This window comes from Ambystoma mexicanum, chromosome 3q (genome assembly GCF_040938575.1).
Source record: "Ambystoma mexicanum isolate Mex_15411 chromosome 3q, UKY_AmexF1_1, whole genome shotgun sequence".
In the NCBI taxonomy this organism is placed as follows: domain Eukaryota; kingdom Metazoa; phylum Chordata; class Amphibia; order Caudata; family Ambystomatidae; genus Ambystoma; species Ambystoma mexicanum.
In genome coordinates this window covers 1287767873-1287790011 of record NC_090926.1, presented here as the reverse complement: position 1 = coordinate 1287790011, position 22139 = coordinate 1287767873, and the positions used below count along the sequence as shown (strand labels likewise).

Sequence of the window (22139 nt, the reverse complement as noted above, 5' to 3'; positions counted from 1 at the left end):
TTTAAAATCTTTCTACCAGACCATTGGTCTGGGGGTGGTAAGAAGTGGAGAACTTGTAGGTTACCCCGCACTCTTTCCACATGGTTTTCATGTAACTAGACATGAAGTTGGATCAGAGACAACCTCCTTGGGGAATCCGACGTGGGTGAAAATGCCGAGGAGAGCCCGGGCAACCACCTTGGCAGTAACAGTCCGAAGGGGTATAGCCTCAGGGTACCTGGTGGCATGATCTACCAAAACCAGGATGAACCGATGTCCACCTGACGTGGGAGGGTCAAGGGGACCGACGATGTCGATGCCCACACTCTCAAACGGTGTGCCAACCACAGGCAATGGCTGCAGTGGGGCAATGACACTGCCTCCAGTCTTGCCAGACAACTGACAAGTTGGGCAGGTCCTGCAGTGGGACTCCACTTCTACTCCCATCCGAGGCCAGTAGAAATGGGCAGAGAGCCTCTGCTTAGTCTTCTTGGTACCAAGATGACCAGCCAAGGGCACCTCATGCGCCAACTGCAGTAGGAAGGGCCGGTAAACCTGGGGTAACACCAACCTCTTGAGGGCACCAGGTTCAGGCTTAGTGGGCTCACTAACAAGGAGCTCACCCTCCCAATAAATCCGGAAAGTCCTAGGCACTTCGCCTTGTGCCTGGGACAGGGCCTGTTTCCTCAGACCCTCGAGAGAGGTACACTCTCTCTGTCCTTTACAGAAGTCTGCCCGGGAGGGTCCCCCTTCAGTTAACAAGCATTGAAGATCGGGATGAGCCTCCGGCTTGAGAATCTCTCCCACAGGAGAGTCTTCTGGCTCTTCTCCCACAGGAGTGGAGACAGGGTTTACCAATGGACCCAGCCTGTCCGGAGCATGGATCCCAATGGGTGCTGTAGGAACAGCAGGAAGAGAAGGAGCTCCCTCCACAGAGGTGGCCTTCTTGCTCTTCCTTCGTTGTGCCTTAGGCCGCGCCTTCGGCTCGGGTACCTGACTCACAGCCAGACCCGGTGTCACCTGTGATCTAGTGACTGCAGCCGCAGTCATGGGAAAATCATCCGCGATCAATCCCAACTCGACTAGATCGTTACCTAACAGAATGTTATCAGGGACATTGTCCTGAACCAGGACAGGAAGCTTTGCTGTCTTGTCTCCAATTACGAGTGTGACTCGGGCTACAGGTGATAATTTGGGAGGCCCACCAGCTAACCTGGTGGTTCTCAGAGGAGCATCTACATAGTCCTCTGGCTTGAGCAGGGCCCTGTCCACCACTGTCATGCTTGCCCCAGTGTGTCTCAAACCAGTAGAAGGCTGGCCATTCAGGAGGATACTTCTCAAAAATCTACGGGTGTTCTGTGGGATAGTCGCCAGTACTTCTGCGTACTGGTCCGAGGCCCCAAGGGACACGGGAGCACCAAAGGTGATCCCTGTAGAGGAGGGGAGGACAGTGGCCTCCACCTCAGACATGGGGTAAGGGTAGGTCAGGCTGACAGCCTGTACTCCAAGTGCCTTACCTTTACACTTGGAGTCACTCCTTTTGTGATCCAGAGCCCCACAGTCCCAACAAGTGCCGGGAGTGCGGGGTACGGTTCTGGAACCACCGGGAGCCTGCTTTGCAGCAGGTGGACCACTACTCTTATTCCCACCCACAGATGACTTATCCCCACTAGATTTTTGGGTCTTAGGAGAGGAGGGTTTAGGTTTACTCGACTGTGACTGCTTTTGGGACTCCTCAGCTTTCTGAGAGGCCCCCTTTTCTTTGTCCTTGTCCTTCCCACTGGAGTCCTTAGGGGACACCCGGTGAGAGACCCACTTGTCAGCCAACCTAGCCAGCTTAAAGGGATCCAAAATGTTCTGGTCAGCAACATACTGACGCAGCTCCGGTGAACAGGCTTCAGAAGAATGCTCAAAAAACAATAGGTGGGACAATTCAACGAAAGTTTTCACCTTGTAACCATCAATCCACCCCATCATATTCATGTGCGCAGCACTCACCCAGTCTACCCAAGACACATTCTCTCTTTTCTTAAAATCCATGAACCTTTTAAGGTATTGGGTAGGCGTCTTGCCAAACTTGGCAATCAAAGCAGATTTCATACACTCATACTGACCCCTTTCTTCCACACTCAGCTTCAGAATACAGTCATATCCAGTTTGAGGCACTCTGCTTAGCAAACACTTAGCACAATCCCTTTTGTCAACATCATGAATTGCACAAGCCATTTCAAACGCTTCAATCCATTGGAGGTTTTCAGAACCCTCCGAAAACACACCAACCAAATCCTTCATAAATTTAGTGGCTGGGGACCTGAGACTCTCACTGGGTTTCGCTGAAGTCTCCACTCGAGCTTTCTCTAGCTGGATTCTCTGACATTCAGTGTCCTTGTCTTTGAGTTCAAGATCCCTACTCTTGAGTTCAACTTGTTGCGCCAGCTCCTCTTTCTTAAGCTCAGCATCTATTTCCAACTTGCGATATTCAAAGGCCAATTTCATCCTTAATAACTCAAGTTCCAAGGAATTGCTGGGGTTCAGAACAGAGGCAGCAGGAATGGCGGCATTCCCAGAAACAGATTCAGTAGAAACCCCAGGGGCAGAGCCCTCATTGGTTGCATTCCCCCCCTCATCAAGAGTTTCACCATTGGTCTGGTAGTCCACCAGGGCAGCTATCAGCTCAGCCCTAGACTTATCCACAAAGTCTAATTCCCTGGCTTCACAAGCACTCTGGAGAGCCTCTAAGCTCATCCGAGTCAATTTACCATTCGCAATAGACTCCATTGCTTGTAATGCAGTTATTTTGTACACACCCAAACCTTAATCGAATAAAGTGCAGATATTTTGTAAGTGGCACGGTTATACACTGATTCTTAAAACCATAAGCATCCCACCGCTGCTACCAGTGTAAAGACTGGTAGGGGTGTCTGTACTTCCGCTCTCTATATGGTAGAGGAGAGGCACAGCAGACCCCAGCCGAGATTCTCTATTACGGTAGCAATGGACGAGCAATCAAGGCCTAGCTTCTCAGGAGGTGATGCAGGCTGGTTCTTAAGTACAGTGTAGTCCCCGAACCCCACAAAGGAATGTCCATGCACTGTATTACTGAAAACAGTCTTTATATAATTAATATTCAAAGGTATGTACATGATCACAATAACGCACTTTGTACTTGGAAGTCAATAATGATAAATATATACACGTCTAGAGTGGTACCACTAATGTTATCGAATCTCATTAAAGTGCATCAACTGTACGGTTAAAATGTCACACAGATCAATAACGAGTAAACCAGCAATAGAGATAGGCAGGAACGTAAGATGGTTAAAACAATAGGCAGAATACTGGCCCCTACCTCTAGGCGCAGTTCTGTGTGGAGATCCCCCCCCCCCACCTGGGCAACCTGTAAATAAAGATAAATATTACAAGCCCAGTCCAAATGTTCAATAGTCTTACTTCTTCCTGTTAAGGTTTTACCCCCACAATGTACCTGGTGGAGTAGAGTTCTCCGACGATGCACCGACCGTTCCTTCTTGAGTGCCTCCCTTTCAGGCGGGAGCCACGGATCGTCGAGAGGTGTCGGGGAACTTGGCGTTCGGTGTCGGGGAATCGACGGCCCTTCTTGAGTGCCCTCCCTTTAAGGCAGGAGTCACGGGTCGGCGAACGTCCAACGGTGAACAGGGTGAACTATGGCAGGGAAGTGGCAGCTTCGTTCCTAGCGGTGCTCGTCGATGACGGAGCGTTGGCGTCCTGCAAGGAAGAGGCGTGCGGGGCACCTCGGGACAATAGTTCTGGACCGCAAAGAGATGAACTGTGGCCCAGCAAGGGCGTCGAGTCGTCGGCATCTCTGCGGTCTGTAGGTACTGGGAAACCCACCGGTGGATGCTCCTCGGCGTGTCGAAGGTCGGGCCTTTTCCAGCAGGAGACAAGCGGATGCCGATGCAGACGAGAGCGTCCGATGATCAATTGAAGTTCTTAGGCAAACGGGAGCACGGCGGCTCCGGTCGGCGACGGCGGTTGTCGACAGTGGCGGACAACAGTCAGAGTGCTTCTCCTTGGAGTTCCGCAGCAGTTTCCGTATCGGGTCGGCAGCCTGTCGAAGGTCTGTCTACCAGGGAGCGTTGGCAAAGATCAGCTGTGCACGATGGTCCCTCGTAGCTCGGGAAGAGGGCGCCTTACCAGGTCCTCTCTGGGTCAGTCCTTGGAGGCACAGCAGCTTTCAGATTGTGAAGGAGAGCAACAGCAATTCTTCTCGTCCAGCAGGGCTTCAAGGTCAAGTGTCAGTTAATCTAGTTACTCGTTGTAGTGGACTTCAGCTTCTGAACACGATTCCTAGCAGTGAGAGGTCCCCAGATATACTGTTGATCTCCCATTCATTCCGCTGGGTCACACTCAAACATCCAATCACGACTATGGGCATTCATGCAGGCAGGCAGCCAATCAGGCACACAAGGTATTCAGGCCATTCACTTCTCTCCAGACACCCACAACAAGTTATGTGTATTGGGACAAGTACCGAGCCATTCAACACTCCAAGCTACATTCATACCGGTTTCGGGCAGGGTTGTCTCAGTCATTGTGTCAACCACCAGATACTAGACACCCACAACACAGAATGCATATTCGTCACACACTCTATTCACCCAGGTCCCACCCACAGGAGGTACCCACAACATACATCACCGGGAAGGCTCCAGCTAGTCTGACTGGGCCTTCACAACAACACCATATATGGCACTTCCACACAACAGCCAGTCAGGGGGAAGGGACAGAGTCAGGGCTTCCCAGGACTTTGGGAAAACAAGGTAATGGGTAATAGAAAGCAAGAGGCCACAGGGGCCATCTTGTTTTCCATCAGGAATCAACGTATCCCAATGGCAGGGCCGGGGTATCCCAAAATGGAGGATACACCGCGCACCTGTCACATTCAGCATGGAGCTGCCACCAGCCCATACCCTGCTCTGCGGGCCACCCACAGGTGCCCAAAAACATACACTAGGGGCACAGGGTTGTACCCCCACCCATGGGTGCCATAATGGTATCCCACGGGTCTGTTCACCAAACCAAAAGAAAGAGAGCTGCACCGCCAGGAGCCCCACATGAACTCCTGTGTGGAAAACATGACAGAACACACGATAAAAAGCAGTAAAGGACAAGGATACAGAGGCCCTGTCCCTCCGATGCATTTCCAGCATCACAGTATGACACAGGGGTGGATGGATGGGTATATCCCCAGTTCAAGGCCGATGAGTGGGAAACAGTTTTGGGGGGTTCTATGGGATTCAGTGTTGGTCGTGTGGAATGTTGGGCCATGTGTCACAGGATTGTCGTGAACGGTCACAGTACTTTAACACGGGAGCTGAACGGATGCAGGCCCCGACTCTGCCATATGCCCCGGGCTCTTTGCAATCACAGAAGGCATGGGTTGAACAGAACCCATCGACTGGGGCTGCAAAGACCCTCATGATCCCATGCCAGCACAAGCATTGGTGCAGACATGGGACAAGAATCCTTTACCCCAAGGCACAGTTGCACACAACACTGGAGTGTTTTCAGGGGAAATCCTTTTTCTCTCTCAGGTGGTAATATGTACAGGAGTCGGACAGCCCATAGGGGTCTCTGATATGTCATGTCCATTACCACCGAAATGGAAGAGGAATAAAGGATAGGTGTAGGTAGGTGATCAAACATTCTCATTTATGGTTGACACTGGGGCTACAAAATCATGCATCAAGGAAGGTGAGTTCCCCATGTCAGTCAAAACGACACACATGGATTCTCTGGGGCTGTCTTGTCGGTTTATCTTGTTCCTTATACTGTAGATGATCTTATCAAGGTGGGTAATACAAATTTATCAGCCCCTGTGTTGCATTGTACGGACACCCCAGCAAATCTTTTGGGAAGGGACATCGTGAGCAAGTTGCAGACGTCAGTTGCTTTCACGGAGGAGGATATGGTATGCTCAACCTAAGGTTTGTATCCAGTAAGGGAAGAAGCACATTTTCAGACCTACTGTAGTGATAGCACAATTAGGGAGGTTCCCTTGCATGCAGTATTGTTTCTTTATGGGGTGATGGTTTTGTCGAGTTGGGTCCCGGGGATCAGAAATCAGGCCTGGTGAGTACCATTTGAGTTTTTATTTTAGCCTGATGTGCCACAGGAGGTAGTGCTAGGCGCAATTGTTATGATTCTCTTGGAGGCCGTAGTGATCAAGAAGAACAGGGTGGTTCTCTCAGGCACAGATGAGGAAGGCGGAGAGTGGCGCACAGTTCTGTGCACCGATCCAACCTTATCATTAAGGGACATGTTCGACGAGCAATTGTTAAAAGATACTGAAGACACAGGAGAGATGGTCATTGAAATGGGAGTGCCTTGCCACATAGCGATAGAGGAAAGGGAAGTATCACAGACCATATTCATCGTTAAAGATACATCGCCATTTTTGTAGGAGGATTTGGGAAAAGTGCTGGATGTGAGGCTGCTAAAAAGTTTTCCAGCGTTGAGGATAAAATTGAAACCTGATGTGATATTATCACGGTTAAGCAGTACCCCATATCTAAGGAAGCAAATGAAGGGATTTATGAGACCATTATGGCACTGTTGAAGCAAGGCATAATACAACCTTCTGCATCCCCATGCAGTACGGCTATCTACCCTGTGAAGGAAGCAAAGAGGTCCAGTTGGAGGATGTTCCAGGATTTGCAGAATTTCCGGTGTACCGAATCCTGGCACCATTCTCTGTAACATCCCTACTGGGTCGATCCACTTCACAGTAATTGATTTAAAAAATGCATTTTTCTCTGCTCCCTTACACCCCGATTCTCAGTACCTCACAGCATTTACGTATAGTGGTCAGAGATTCGAGCAAACGAGGTTGGCCCAGGGGTACTGCGAATCTCCAAGTGTTTTAACGATGTGGTTGAGATGGACTTGGGGAATTTACTTGTGTCCAGTACTGTAATTCAGTACAGGGACTATCTATTAGTCTGCAGAACTTCAGAAGAACAGTGTCGAGGGGACTCAAAAATGCTCCTCACCCTGCTTGCCGGAGAAGGGGTACAAAGTGGACAAAGACAAAGAAAAATTGCAGTACTGTCAGACAGAGGAAGTATATTTGGGGCAAGTAATATCGCCTGCAGGAACAAAGGTAATGCCGGAGTGAGCCACCGCAGTTCAGAATACGCCTCAGCCAGACATGGTAAAACAGATGCAGCAGTTTCTGGGGCTCTGCAACTATTGTAGATCATGGATCTTCCATTACTCTAGTTATATGAGGCCCTTACTGCAGGTACTGAAGGAAGCACAGATGGTGGAAGGTCTGATAGAGTGGTCTGACGAAATGGGGACTTGCTTTCGGGAACTCAAGGCTGCGATCAGTAATGCTTCGGTCTTGGCAACCCCAAATTACAAGAAGACTTTCTTTCTGTTTTCCAATTCAAATGGGCAGGTGATGACAGTGGTCCTGACCCAACAAACATTGCTAGGCCACAGACCTTTAGCATATTACTGCGGACTCCTAGACCCAGTCATGCAGGGACAGTTCAAATGTGAGCAAGCTCTAGCAGCAGCGGCTTTTGCGATTCAAAAGTCTTTGACCAGTACCCTGGGTTGCCCAGTGACATTGTACGTGGAGCATGCAGTCTTCACAATTCTCAAAAAGTCTAAATCCACGTTAACGAGATGTCACTCTGTGAGATGTCACCCAGTAAATCCTGCAACGTTTGTAGCAGAGCCAGTGCAGCCTGAGGATATTGTTCACGATTGTGCCATGTAGGAGGGAGAAGAGGAAGAGAGGGTGAATGTGAAAAAGGATTTCCTGGAGGGGGTGAGGTGATTTTTGTTGATGGGTCTTTGACCATCAACCAGGAGACAAGTCGGAGGCATACGGGTGCAGCTGTCGTAGGTCTTGTCAATTTATTTATTTTGTTTTTATTTATTGTATATTTGTAAGGCGCCTATACAACAAATGGTGTTTCATGGTGCCACAAGGCACAAAAAGGGTAGGGGAACAAGGGAGAAAGATAACAACGAAAACAGTCCTACTAGGCCTTGTGACATTTGGATTGTGCAGCAGCACTGCACTTCACTGGGGTAGAAGGGAGCTGGTTAGCTTTTGACATGTTGGAAGCGGCCTCTTTGATTCCTGTTTCCTACGAGGTGCAGCTTGACGCGCCTCGACGTGCTTGACAGACATTGCAAGGTGCTTTCCTCTTCGCTTCCCTTTCACTTCAGTGTGTGCTGCTACGGAGCGCTGAGACGAGGAAAAGTGCAGGCTGACCGCGCAACGGCTGGTGGAGCTCCGTGGTCAGTGAATGGTGACCTAATGCTAACAGCTCACAGCGTTCTCCCGCGATAATAACAGGGAGTAAAACATGTGTTTTTTGTGGCGGTAAGGCAGCAAGGCGCTTCTTGGGTACTATGCTGGTGATTTGCATGGTAAACCCCTTTTCCCCATTTTTGGACTGCTAGACTATAGTGCTGAAAACTGTCATTTAGTCAGGATTTTGGATCCCATAGTACTAGCACATCGGGGGTCCTCTAATTGTGTCACATTGCAAGTGGCACTGACTCTGAGGGGCGGTTGCTAAGTGTTGGCTAAGTTTTGGCATTTAACATATTTTTTGTAAGCGCCTTATTAAAAGGTACCGTACAGTTGCTGATAAGCAGAGTGCCGTGATCTGCTGGGAGGCCGTATTGAGGCATTGTCACACTTGTTCCCATTGGCGTTCTGGAACTAATCTTTATGTTCCAGAATTGAGTGGAAAGCGAGTCCTAGCAAATATTTTATTTTTTGCCATTTTGCCATTACAATACAGCAAATTATTAAAAGTGTTTTCTGTTTTTCATCACTTATCAGCACAGTCAAATCTGCTAAGAAGGCCTAAGGGCAGAAGTGATACACAAGTGTGTGCAAAAGAACCTTTGTTTGCTGGGGACTGTCAGCTATTAAAGCCTTTGAACTGCCAAAACGTAATAACGTCTTCCTTTGGTGGAGTGCCAGTGCCCCCATGCTAGCTAAACTCTACCTACCAGGCAGCTCTTTGGCAGACCATTATTGATTGGCTGGCCCTCAGCCACAAAGCAGCAGGCACCACTGTAAAGGCCCCTTAGGCCCCCGAGGTGCTACCAATGGGTGTCCTTGCCAAGGGAAGAAGCGTTGTGCCTCCTACTGATCATTGCAGGGATGCTGTGAGCTGCCCTGGCCCGAGTGACCTAAGTGGCTTTGAGGCAGCATCTGTAGATATGGATACCTTGTCAGCCTCCAATAAGGCAGGGCGTAGTCCCTCAAGCTCTCCATACTTCAATGTTAGAGTGAAATGCTTTGGGGACAGTCGCAGACGCACAGGCTTGTGACTCTATTATCAGAACCTCCTCTCCAAGCCTGGCTGTGGCTTGCAGTGGCTTTTTGACCTCCCTGTGCCAAGGCCCATGTTGGACAAAGGCCCCATTGTTCTCCCAGGCCATTTTGCTGATCTTTCATCCAGACCTTCTTTAGAGGCTCTAGAGCGCTCTATAGATCGCTATTATGCTGAGAATGGTCTTTCAGGCCACGTTGCTGATCTGTCATCCAGAGCTGCTCTAGAGGCTCTAGAGCGCTCTATAGATCGCTATTATGCTGAGAACGGTCTTTCAGGCCACGTTGCTGGTCTTTCAGGCCACATTGCTGATATGTCATCCAGAGCTTCTCTCGAGGCTCTAGAGCGCTCTATAGATCGCTATTATGCTGAGAATGGTCTTTCAGGCCACGTTGCTGGTCTTTCAGGCCACGTTGCTGATCTGTTACCCGGGGCTTCTGTAGAGGCTCTAGAGCGCTCTATAGATCGCTATTATGCTGACAATGGTCTTTCAGGCCACGTTGCTGATCTTTCAGGCCACGTTGCTGATATGTCATCCAGAGCTTCTCACGAGGTTCTAGAGCGCTCTATAGATCGCTATTATGCTGAGAATGGTCTTTCAGGCCACGTTGCTGATCTGTCATCCAGAGCTTCTGTAGAGGCTCTAGAGCGCTCTATAGATCGCTATTATGCTGAGAATGGTCTTTCAGGCCATGTTGCTGGTCTTTCAGGCCACATTGCTGATCTGCCATCCAGGGCTTCTCTAGAGGCTCTAGAGCGCTCTATAGATCGCTAGTATGCTGAGAACGGTCTTTCAGGTCAATCTTTTGCTGGGGATGAAATTCCAGAGATGAGGGGGTACATTGCCCCATCTGCCCATTCTGACTTTGTTGTTGGCCCGGGCTCGCCCAGTTTGGTGGTCTCTGGAGGCAAATGGGACCACAGCTCTACCAGAGTGAACTGTGCCGGGCTAGGGTGCTCGGCTGCTTGTTTCAGCCATACTGAATATCAGGGAAGCTGCCAGTTTAGAAGACGTCTGTGTATTCCATCAATTATAAGGGATCAATGTTGCCCCTTGTCAAGTGTCGAACATATTTCATTTCTTTCTTTGCCCAAACTTTTAATAGTCTGGTTACAGCCTTCATGGAACTAAAGGAGCCACATAGGCCACTTACTGACCGTGTGAAAAAGATGCAGGGAGAATGGACTCCTGCCTAGGGGTGATCAACATGCTGGCAAAATCCCTTTCTGACTTTACGGCAACTACACCCAACATGCTTGAAGCTTCGAACGCAGCGACAGCAAGTCTTGAACAGGTGACGACTTGTAAACTGACTGGGACTACTCCAGTGTCGGGGATGATGTGCCACCCCTCAAAGGCTGGCAAGGAAGAGAAAGCCGACCAGGGGGCTTTGTATATATGTTCTTTGAGACTGAGAGAACCATATTCCTTACTGTCATGGTGTGGGATTGTTATCTATCTGATCATTTGTCCTCTACATGGATTTTGTCTTTTTGCCTCAATGTGATCCATTACAGACTGTACTGGATCTTTGGTAAATTCGTAAATGTACAATGTAATGTATGATGTGCTTTTGCCAACTATACCATGACCCAACATTTGTCTTGTATTGCACTGTACCTTCATTGATATACTGTAATATATCGTATACATGATGACATCCTCAATGCACTAAAATTGATCAAATGCCTTGTGTGAATATGTTTTGCCCTAGCCAGTGGATCATAACTACCCAGACACGCTTGATGTGGGAATCGTGTTCAGTGCTTTTAAACCTTCATCAGTCTTATTTCCTGGGTTCTCACAGTTACACCCGCTCTCCACACACTGTCAGCTCCAGTAGGTTTCTACAGATGCACCCAGCCGCTTGAGCACATTGATAGAGCACGGACGTCGTGCATAAACCGCTCGCCAAAACTATGCAGCATTTCCCAAGACACGGCCGCCCGTGTACAGTGATCGAGCGTGCATCTCTTTATCCATGCACGACTCATTTTCGTTCACATAATCAAGTTGCACGCATTCTTCGCACACCAAGCCCGGATGATCAAGAGCACCCGCCCCCGTGGCTGCGTGTTCTTTGGTGATTGGTCCCGGGGCACATGACGCCCTATCAGGGAAGCGCCACCGCAGGACCAATCAGCGTGACCCATGGGTTTGATTACCCTGGGTTACCTAGGCAACGGTTTCACTTTCGCGGCCACCTCTGCATACAGAGTAGACGCCACTCTACACAGTCCACGCCACGCTTCGAGTATCAGAAGTAAGTTCAGCTTGTGTGCTCATTAAAATCCAACTATTTGGAACGTGTATATATATATTCTAGAAATTTCCGCGTTAATTTACACGGTCTCTGTTCATAGTAGTTTTTTCACCAATATGAGCCGTTATAGCTGGATAAGTCTTTTGAGCCATTTGTGCCGTATATATATATTTTTTACAAAAACGCTACAGCGGACTGTTGTTTTTGCACACAGGTATTGTCAATCCTAGACAAACCGGGCCCGCGAATACCTTGTCCAGAAATTGTCTCCGCCACCACCACTTAGAAGACAGTGTTTACCATTTTAGGTAAGCTTTTATCCTATATCTCATGATACAATGCATGATACCAGGATACGATATTCTGACAGATCCTCGTATGTCGTTATAGGTAATACAGATATACACCTATTTCCTTTTACGGCGCATTGAATGCCTTGTGGGCATCTATATTCATAATGGATTTTCTTGCTTACCCGTGTACTGGATAAGCTTTCGGTAAGACCTAGTCTCCTTAATAAGGGAGTCTTGTTTTTATTATGTAATGAAGCATCCATAGAGAGCTTTTTTTGAATTATCATTTTAGTCCTTGAGGTCCCCTTTCCACTTACTGCACTCCATTTGTTGTTCATAGATAGAGATCCTGGGACTACCATTTTTCCACCACACGTCCTAATGAAGGCCTGCCCACCAAGCTGCACTCTACAGCTCCTTTAGGCCGAAACACTGTTGTGTCGACGATAAAACACCACCTGAACAAGGCAAAGTCCAAACACTGTTGTTTTTGTGACTTCTTATTTTATGTTTATGAATTGTTGATTTGTGTTTTAATAATTTGTTGTTGTCTGTTTGTCCATTGAGATCCTTCCTTGTTTACGAGATCATACCTATTTGTATTGTTTTTCAGAATACCCTTGGGTACTCTGTCACCAATATTATCCAGATCATTAAAATACATAAAATGTGAAAAAATGTATCTTCATTGACAATTATATAGTTTAGCAGTTTGGAATGGTGAGACCTCTCACCCTGAAAAAATGTTGGTTTTGTTAATTTAAGTATACCCACCTGGGTCTTTCAGGGCTCTGCCAGGTGCCCTTATATTTAAACCAGGAAGAGAAAGCCTGCATGACATGTGCCGGTGTAGATACCTCTCTCGTGGCACAGAGGCCAGCTAATGGATCAAGGCCTATCCTGACTCAGCACGACGGCCTAAATTAGCCTTTTGGGCCTGCGGCCGCGGGCCATATGGTGGCTAGATCGAATACAGGGGTTTTGGTTAGGCCTAATGAATGAGTGAAAGGACCTGGTGGAGCGGACAGTTTACCACCCACGGCGTCTAAGCCCTGCTATGCCGCTCTCCCCGACGCTACGAGATATGAAACAGCAGATGATGATTCCAACGGGGGCTGTCATCTAAATCTGATATGATGTTTCAAGGACCACATGCATGGCAACAAGAATGCCTACAAAAGCCTTTAAGTGCAGGGCTTGTCGGACGTTCTGAGTGTAAATGATATTTATTTTAAATTGTTTCCTGTTGTTCGTATTATGTCTGATTGCATGTTTTGTAAAGGGTGCAATGGTCGTTTCTCTTTTGTTAATGTTAGTTTTTGCACATGCATCTGGAATTGGCATGCAGTCTTGGCATCTAAGGAGAGGGAGGTTAATGAAGACACAAAGGCAGTGCTTTGCCATATTCATGATTCCTGGTATCAGTGGCAAGAGGTGGGGTGAGTGGGAGAATGGCTATCCTCCCCGGTCACTGAGGTTCACGGGAAGGGCTCTCAGGTATCCGGACTGAGCTCTAACTCAGAGCCTAATCATTGTATTACTGATCTAACTAGACCACGACTGGAACAGGGTCTGAGGCAGTCTTCCCTACTGTCCTTTCAGATCTCATATTGGGTTTGGGATAAGTTGTATGCTTCTTCTAACCAGGCACTTTTTATGAAGCAGCTTGCGCAACACACAGGCCACATGCTTGGAGAATTGTTGGTATGTGCGTCTTGCAACGTGGCAGGAATTAAATCTAGATGAGGCCACCCAGAGTTTTTGTCACTTCTAAAAATGTCTGATATTATCCTAATTCAGGAGTCCTGGGCATTGGATCTTGTGGCTTATTTAGGGGTTTGTGGTTTACTCTGTCCCTGCACAGAGAAGTTCCAGGGGTACTGCCACAGAGGGCTGTGTATTTTGGTCAAGTCCCCCTTGTGAGTGAATTCTTCCAGCTTGAGCCCTCTTACCCTTTTCTGCAGGCGGTAATAATTCGTAGGGTGGGTGGTTGTGATGTCCTGGTGGTGAATGTTTATGTTAGCCCTCATACCCAGTTTGGTAAGAACTGTCTTTCTATTTTAGCCTACCATCGATTGTTTTTGTGTCCCAGTGAAATCCTGGGACTGTGTTATTAAGTTTAGGGTGTTGGATGATTTGCGCAGCGATCATTTTCCTATCTAACTCACGGGCAGGCCCCAGTGTAGATCTTTCCCTTTGGGGCTGACGGATGAGTGCCCCAGTGCCTTGAAGCCATGGCTAAAATTGCCATCAGTAAATTATGAGAGTCTGCAGAGGAATATCGCTAGAAGCAATTGGCAAGCTCTTGAATGCTTTTTAGGTGGCAATTTAGACCAGAGTGACACACGGTTTCATTTTTCATTACTATTGACTAATCTTTCGGCGTTCTTCACACAGAGTGTGGACAGAAGTAAGAGCAGTCCTCACCCCGTTTAATATTGAGTATGCCAAACTGAAGTGTTCTCTGGTGAGAACTTTAAAGAACCCATTGTCTTCAAAGCTTGATATTATCAAGGCCCGAACGACTTATAAGAAGGCCATAGCTTGTAGAAAATGTAAAATTGAAAGAGAATCTTAGGAGGCTTGGGTCAATTCCTCGATTAATAATGACGCTAAACTCTTTTGGGACATTATTAATATTGGTCCCTTTTATAAATACAAGCTTGGTGGTCCATCCTCTGGGGTCTCTGATGAGCATTGGGTAACTCATTATTCTTCCTTATATAGTAATGCCTCTGGTGATCTGGCTATTGCTGGGCCCCTTGCTTTGGAGCCTAATTTATTATTTGGCGTTACAGAGGATATTATCATATTTACTGTCGGGGAAATCTTGACAGCCAGTAAGAACTAAGGCAGGAGTAAGGCCACTGGTTCGGATAATGTCCACACAGACTTGTTCCTGGTGGAACCAAACCTGTAGGCCCCCATTCTGACTTTTGCGTTCAATGCTGTATGTGCTGGAGGCACCTAACCTGTTTCTTGGTCCCGTGCTATTATTTGCCCAATCTATAAAAAAGGTCCAAGGGCATTACCAGCATCGTATAGACTGATCCCTCTTTTAGATTCAGTGTTTAAGATCTTGGGGAGGGCCATCCATGGGAGGATGGAGTCTTGGGTGAAGAGTACAAAAGTCTTCTCTCCTATTCAGCTGGGTTTCAGATCAGGTCTGGGGACAGCAGAGGAGGCCTTGAACCTTTATCTGGTGGTGGTGCATTCTTTGTTTATCAAGGACAAACCTATCTATCTGGCTTTCATGGATCTGGGCACTGTGTTTGACAAGGTTAATTGTGGCAGGCTATAGAGCATGCTCAGATCCATATATTGCCCTGGTGGATCTCTTAGAAGGATTACAACACTGGCCTGTGTGAGGAGTGGACCTGCTGGACATTGCACCCCTTTCTTTCAAGTTGAATGTGTGGTACTTCAAGGCTGTGTTTTGGACCCTTTGCCTTTTTGTCTTTATATAACTGGACTTTATGACCATTTACTTAAATCTAACTCTGACTTTCCTAGGCTGGGCAACCAGCGGTTGCCTTTACTTGCCTATACAGATGACACGGTTTTACTAGCTTGCACACCTAGATATCTTCTGTACCTCGTTGATGACTATTCCCAATTTATACCCTGGGTTTAAAGGTCTGTCACAGGGGGAAGCACCCTCCAAGGTTTTCAGCTCTTTTTTGTAAATGGGAGTATCGAATTTAGATTACCTGGGGGTCAGGTTCTCATTGAATTTTGGAGCAGAGGCACATGTGGAGAAGCAGCCCCTAAAATTTGAGCAGGCAGTTGGGGGGTAGCCAGAGCTTTGGGTTTATTTAAAATAAAAATGAGTAATGTAGTACCCAAAGTCTTTCAGGGCAAAGCCTCTTCTGTGGGAAGATATGGCATCAATCTGTGGGGTTTTGGCAAAACTGATCCTATCCAGGTGGCTGAGAACACTTTTTTAAAGAGCACTTTGGGGTTACCTGGGTCTACCTCAATTTTGCAGTTCATCAATAACTGGGCTGCTGCTTTCTGATTAATCTGATTGCAGGTATGCCTACTAGTCATTGGCTAAGTATTTTGGCGTAACACCAAAGCTACCTTGGCTCAGGAATTGGTTAGTCATCTGTGTGCAAGGATCCCCTTTTGAGGACTCCATGGCTGAGGTATGTGAAAACTGTGTTGTTGGAGGTGGGTGTGGGTCACTATTTTTCTACAGCAGTCCTTCTTTCTAAGAAGGATGTAAACTCTGCAAAAAAACAGTGTGCTCCGGTCTCTTGAGACCAAGAGAGAGTCTTTGGAGATCATGAAGCGTGCCAATAGAAGGTGAGGAAAGGGAGAATGCCTCTGAGGAGCTGCAGTGGATAGTGGGCCTTCTTGGCAAGGTCCGCAATGTGAGGAGAGAAGGAGAGAGAGGAGTCAAAGATGACACCAATGTTTTTTGCCTCACAAGAGGGTGAGGGGACAGGCCTCATAGAAGGCGGGCAGAGGGTAGGAAAGGAGGCAGATGGGGTCCCAATCAGAAGGATCTCCATCTTACTGGCATTCTGGCAGAGATCATTAGCAGCACACCATGCCTGAAAAGCGGTCAGACAGTCAGGGATGAGAGTGGAAGAAGAGGAAGAAATAGGGGGAAGTTTGACGGAGAGCTGTGCGTCGTCTGCATACCACTGGAAGTGAGGAGAGAAGGTGGAGATCAGAGGGACAAGGTAGACATGGTAGACATTGAAGAGCCAGGGTGTGTGGATAGGGCCTTGAGGCACGCCGCAGGTGGAGAGTGTGATAGGTGAGGGAAAAGGGTCCAATTGAACCCGGGAAGGACGGTCGCAGAGGAATGAGGTCAGCCAGTTCAGTGCCAGGCCTGTGATATCAAGTGTGTCACGTAAGCGATTAGTCAGGGTGGCATGATTGACTGTGTCAGAGACAGAGGAAAGCTTCAGTAGGGTAGGAACAGATAGAGAGTTGGAGTCGAGATTTGAGAGCAAGTCTTCACGGTGTTTAGAAGGGCAGTTTCCATGCCTCTGGCTGCTCTGAAGCCAGACTGGTGATTGTGAAGACAACTAACAGATTCAGTGTGTTGGATTAGTTGGAAGATAGCCAGCTTCTCCAGGAGTTTGACCAGGAAGGGGTAATGGAGAGAGGACGGTAGTTAGCAGGACAGGAGAGGACGGGTGGGGATTTTTGAGGAGAGGGTGCACAAAGGAGTGCTTGGAGAGTAGCAAGAAGGAGCTAGTGGCAAAGGAGTGATTACAGAAATATTGTCCTTGATAGTTCTAAAGGAGCAAGGGAGCACCTGTTTGGGGGGATCTTCATTGAGGCCTCATCTGGTGCTACTGGCGAGAAAGAGGAGAGTGTTAGGGAGATTTCTCACACAAGTGCTAAATTCCCTCTACCTTAGAGCCCTCCAGCTCTTTTGCTATATTTTGGGTCTTTGAACTTTTCATTTTCAATGTGTTTTACTTTTGTGTTCTTTGGTTATGGAGTTTTAACGCAACTCCCTAGGCATCATCTTTTTCTGTGTATCACACAGCACCTTCAGTGCAGTGGCACAGGGATGTCTTTCAGACTTCCCAGGGTTTACATACCTTCTCTCGGACCGACTTCTGTCTCCCAGAGCATATAAAGTTAAATTCACTTTACTAGTCTCTTTAAATTTACTGACCCAGCACACACTATCTTCCTATAGAGTGCTGGAGGGGTTGCCTAGCTGCCTAAAACTCATGTAACAGTCAAATGTTACCCTTTCCTACTTTATATGGCTGGTGGCATTGGTTTAGATCAAACTACCATGATTTATCCCGACCGCTAACAACGGTAGCTAAAAATCGGGTCAGCCATGTTTTTCAATCTGGCGCCCAAGACCTATCTGTAAAAACAAACTCCAGTCTACTTTTTTTGCCGTTGTTTTTAGGAAAGGTCCTTCTTGTGTTTGTCTCTGCACGCCAAACTAGGTTTGGTCCCTTTGTTCGATGCCCTTTGGCGGGCTTCATTGCTCAAGCCCTCCTCTGGCGCCAGGGTGTCTGGAGTGGACAAGATGTGAGGGAGGTGCCCGAAACTCCCTGTGCTTAGTCTCCTAGGAGACCTGAATGCACTCTGGTGTGATTGGCCGACTGGCTGCCCGGCAAAGACAGCCACCCTGCTGTGTGAGTGACATCCAGGCTGGAATGAATGGGGGAAAACTGTTTAAAAGCAGGTCTCTGGAACTTGGAAAGCAGAGTCGACCGCTGGAACGAAAGACCCGAAGACGAGCTGAAGGAAGAGGACTGCTGCAACTGCTGGATGACCGGTGAAACCCTTCTGCAGGTCCGAATTGCCTGAAACTCCATCGACAGAGAAGCCTTTCAAGGTTAACTTCTTCCCTTGAGTTTGGTGGGAACAACCAGCTCACAAGCCACCTCGACACCGTCTCCATCTGGTCGAATTTTCATCAGATTGCTGTTGAAAACCGGATAGCCGAAGGAAAGGAAACCAGCTTGTGGACTTTAAGGCACTCACACCTTAAACCGACGTCTTGCTAAAGCTTTTGGTCTCATCCCTGGGCATTGCAGGAACCTCGCAACGTCCTCCTTCTTGTCCCGACGACTGAAGCTCAGGAACAGCGAGATCTGCTCGAACTTCCAGGAACAACTGTCTCAGCTACAGCTCTTCTTCATTGACAAAGTACTGTGCAAACGCGGTCCGGAAATCTTTTCGGCCATCGAGAAAGTGCGTGAAACTTTCCTCAACTACGAAAGCTTGCCTTAACATTTGTCAAACTTTTCGCCTAGCCAAATTCTTCTAATCGCTGTGGCAAAGACTTAACCGTTATCTTCCAGAACTGTGCTATCCTATACAAAGACTCTGAACCATTGACTTTGGCCCAGGCCTATTGAGAAGAATTGCTGGTTGTATTTAACTGAAACCCTTTGCCCTGCCTATGAATGTATTTGGGCTGTCTATTCTTATAACCTTGTCTTTTTACCCCTTTATTAAGTATTTGAAGTGCCATTTTGCTCCCACTTCCGGGGAGCTAAACTTGTTCTTTTACTTACCCGTTGTGTATTTGTGGTTTATTAGTGTGTGATATTGAGCTGCTCTTGTTAGTTTAATTTTTTGGAACTGACTGAGTAAAAAATGTATATTCTTTTTCCAAGAAACCTTGAGTAAGTGTATATTTGAATCACTGTATTGGTTGGTCCTTTGTGTAACTTGTTCTACTGCTCACTTAAACTCTTGAGATATGTCTGGCTGCTCAGCCACCGCTACCACTTTACTGTGTGATACAGGCTTGTACCAAAGGTGAAATTGTGCTTACACTTGTAGTCTTAATTGCATGTAGTGTTCCCAAAGAGTACTGCATGTGATTCCGCCTAACAGAGAGTACAAGGGGGGATGGGTTCCAAGGGAGGTTTGAGAGCTGGGGAGGAAGGAGGGAGGGTAGAAGAGGGGAGTGAGGACATGATGTCCTGAGTTTTGGTTAAGAAGTGAGAGGCCAGTAAAGTACAGAGGGTCAGTGAAGGGAGGTGAGAAGTGGAGACCGCATCAGGATTGGCGAGTTTCTTCCAGATTTGAAACAGTTTGTCAGAGTTGTTAGTGGGCTCAGAGATGCGGGCTTGGAAATAGGCCCTCTTCTTCGAGCGGATGGGGAGTAGCTTTGGAGCAGGTGACAGGCCAGTCTGTCAGAGGATGTGCCTAATGCACACCACTTCCGGTCAGCCACTCTGTACTTGCGTTTCAGAGAGGCTAGGTCAGAATCATACCAGGTGTTTCACTTGGAGGCAGGCTTCATGCGACTCCTCATGACAGGGGCAGGAATGTCCAGAGTGTTGGTGATAGATGAAGATTGGCAAGGGCAGAGTAAGTGTGGGAGTCAGATGCAGAGGTGGAGGGGAAATGAAAGTGTTAGTAAAAGCAGCAACTGCTACTCGCTTCATCGGTCGACTGACAGAGAAGGAGACTGGCAGTGCAGGGAGGGGCTTAGCTGTTAGGTAGAATCCCATGCAGTTCCCTCAGGGGGCACTACCCAGGATTAGGACTATAGGTGAGAGCAATAAAAATCCCCTTTGGTATCAGTCTGTACCACAAAGATTTAGTTGGTAGCTGTGGCTAAGCAGTCAGACCTATCTCAAGAGGGAGATGAGCAGTATTCAGGGTTTACACAATAGGTATCACAGCACTATGGAACAAGGAAACACTGGCCAAAGCTTTGTATCAAAAAGAGAATATATATTTATTTTATACACATCTAGTTCAACACATGAATCACAGTTGATAAAGCAAGTTAAGTTCAGTCAAGGAAAAGTATATACAACTCCCTATTCAATTGTAGACAAGTTTGCGGTGAAAACAGAGCAAAACGGCACAGTGAAAACCAACTACAAATGGCACTCTAGCAATTTAACGAAAGGGAGGGAAAGCACAAGTTAATCCGAAATATCTTCAGCCACCCCCTAGCAACACTTCCCTGAAGTTTTGTGAACAAGTAATGCACAGTAGAAAGATAAGTGAATGAAAACTGAGCAAAATGGCACTCCACAAGTTAAAACAGTAGGAAGGAAGAGGAGTTTAGAAGATTCAGGGGCATCAACACATTTCTTATTGAGAATCAAATTAGTGAGAGCAGATCTAACAAATCAGCCGGAGTCAATAGGCCTGAGCCAGAGTCAGTGGTACAGGACCAAGAGCTTAGGAGCAAAAATGTTCTTGTATCTGCAGTCAAGTCTTTGGTAAACGAATATTGAAAAGGTAGATGCGAGGCAAAAGACAATGTTAAGAGAGAGGGCGGCCAACCCAACAAGTAGATAAAGGATTTAAAACACTTTTAGGGCTACCGCGGGGAAAGGGAGCCCTGGCGGAACAATGTACCTTAAACGTGAAGAAGTGGCTCCTGCGGTGGTGGTTGTTCCTGGTAGTTCCTGCAGTTCGAGGGGTCCAGCAGAGGAAGAGAGGCTCTCGTCGTGGAGGAAGGTTCGAGTCACAGCACTACCCAGGGATGAAACCAGATGCGGTGCTGCCAAACGAAGTTTAAAAGGTACGCTCCTTTTAATCGCGGTCCGGGTCAATAGCTGCCTGGCTATCCGGTCTCAAAGTGCTGGGCACTGTCGATTCGACCAAGGCAGGTCCGAGGAAGCGATGGGTGAACTGGTTTGTCCCACCAGCTCAAGGGAAGAAGGCTCTTTCGATGAAGATCTCCTCTCGTCGTGTGGAAGAAAAGTGGTGAGACGATCCGGCAGGCTTCACCGGTGGTGTAGAGGCTGAAGATGTCTGTGTCTTCTCTCCCCTTCGGTTCCGTAGTTCCAGTGGCGACGTCTTGCTCTTCCAGTCCTCAGGACCCTGCTTTTATGCAGAAAGAGACCCATTCATACAGCCTAGCTGTCACTCACACAGTGGAGTGGTCTTCTTGGCGGGAGACCCTCCAGCCTATCAGGTTAGAGTGCAACCTGAGTTGCTGCGGCAACTCTGTCCAGGGGATCTACTCCCCCTCCCAAACAACAGACCCACCCCAGAGTCAGAGGCACTGAAAGGAGGGCTTCTTGGCAGAAGCTCGCCAAAAGAGCAAACAAAGGATCCCCGACCTGGGTTAGGAGTTTAGAGTAAGATACGAGAAAGAATGTATATTAAAGTTCTGGCAAATAAAACCTACCGGAGTAAAGTTAATAATAAAATAAACCGGCAGTATGTTAGAGGCTGTCAGTAAAAGTGGTAGCCTCGAACAATGGGAAAATCCCATAGAAAAATATTCGTGGTTGAATATTTATGGTAGTAACCACTGCCAACAGCCAGAAACTTTAGAGAGAGGGACTTTACATGCCCTGGGAGACAGTAGTCATTCCCAGGGTATGGAGTCTATGTTTGGGGGTCGCTACGACACCCCTGTGTCACTGCACCGAGGGTGCTGTGTAACACATGTGAATAAAGATGGTTCCTTTCGGTGAGAGAAAATCCCATAGGCATTAAACACAAAAATAGCCTAGAACACACATAGCAAAAATGCCTAAGAGTGGGAAAAAGAGTCTCACCCTTAGCAGGTAATAAGAAACAAACCCTTCAAATCCAGCAAAGCTGTTGGGGGACTCTATAGGTAAGGTAAATTAGCCATAGAATGAAAATTCTCCCTAACATTAGCCGATAGACCCAGTAGATCCAGGTGAGAGGAAATGAGAGCATGGTCGGTCCAGGAGAGAGGTATAGTGAGAGGGTTGGAGATGGGGATGTCTTCAGAGATGAGACAATCCAAGGTATGTCCGGCAGAGTGCATCGGCCCGGAGGGATGAATGGTGAGGGAAATAGTC

General features: G+C 47.6%; 1 long non-coding RNA gene across 1 annotated transcript in view; it reads left to right on the top strand.

The window, feature by feature from the left end:
* LOC138581994 (uncharacterized) overlaps positions 1–12527 on the top strand; it is a 56747-nt gene extending 44220 nt beyond the window's left edge. The window contains exons 2-4 of the long non-coding RNA XR_011304925.1: positions 11808–11901; positions 11984–12090; positions 12227–12527. This is a non-coding gene — a long non-coding RNA (uncharacterized lncRNA). The remainder of the gene's footprint in view (positions 1–11807; positions 11902–11983; positions 12091–12226) is intronic.
* Positions 12528–22139: the final 9612 nt, after the last annotated feature.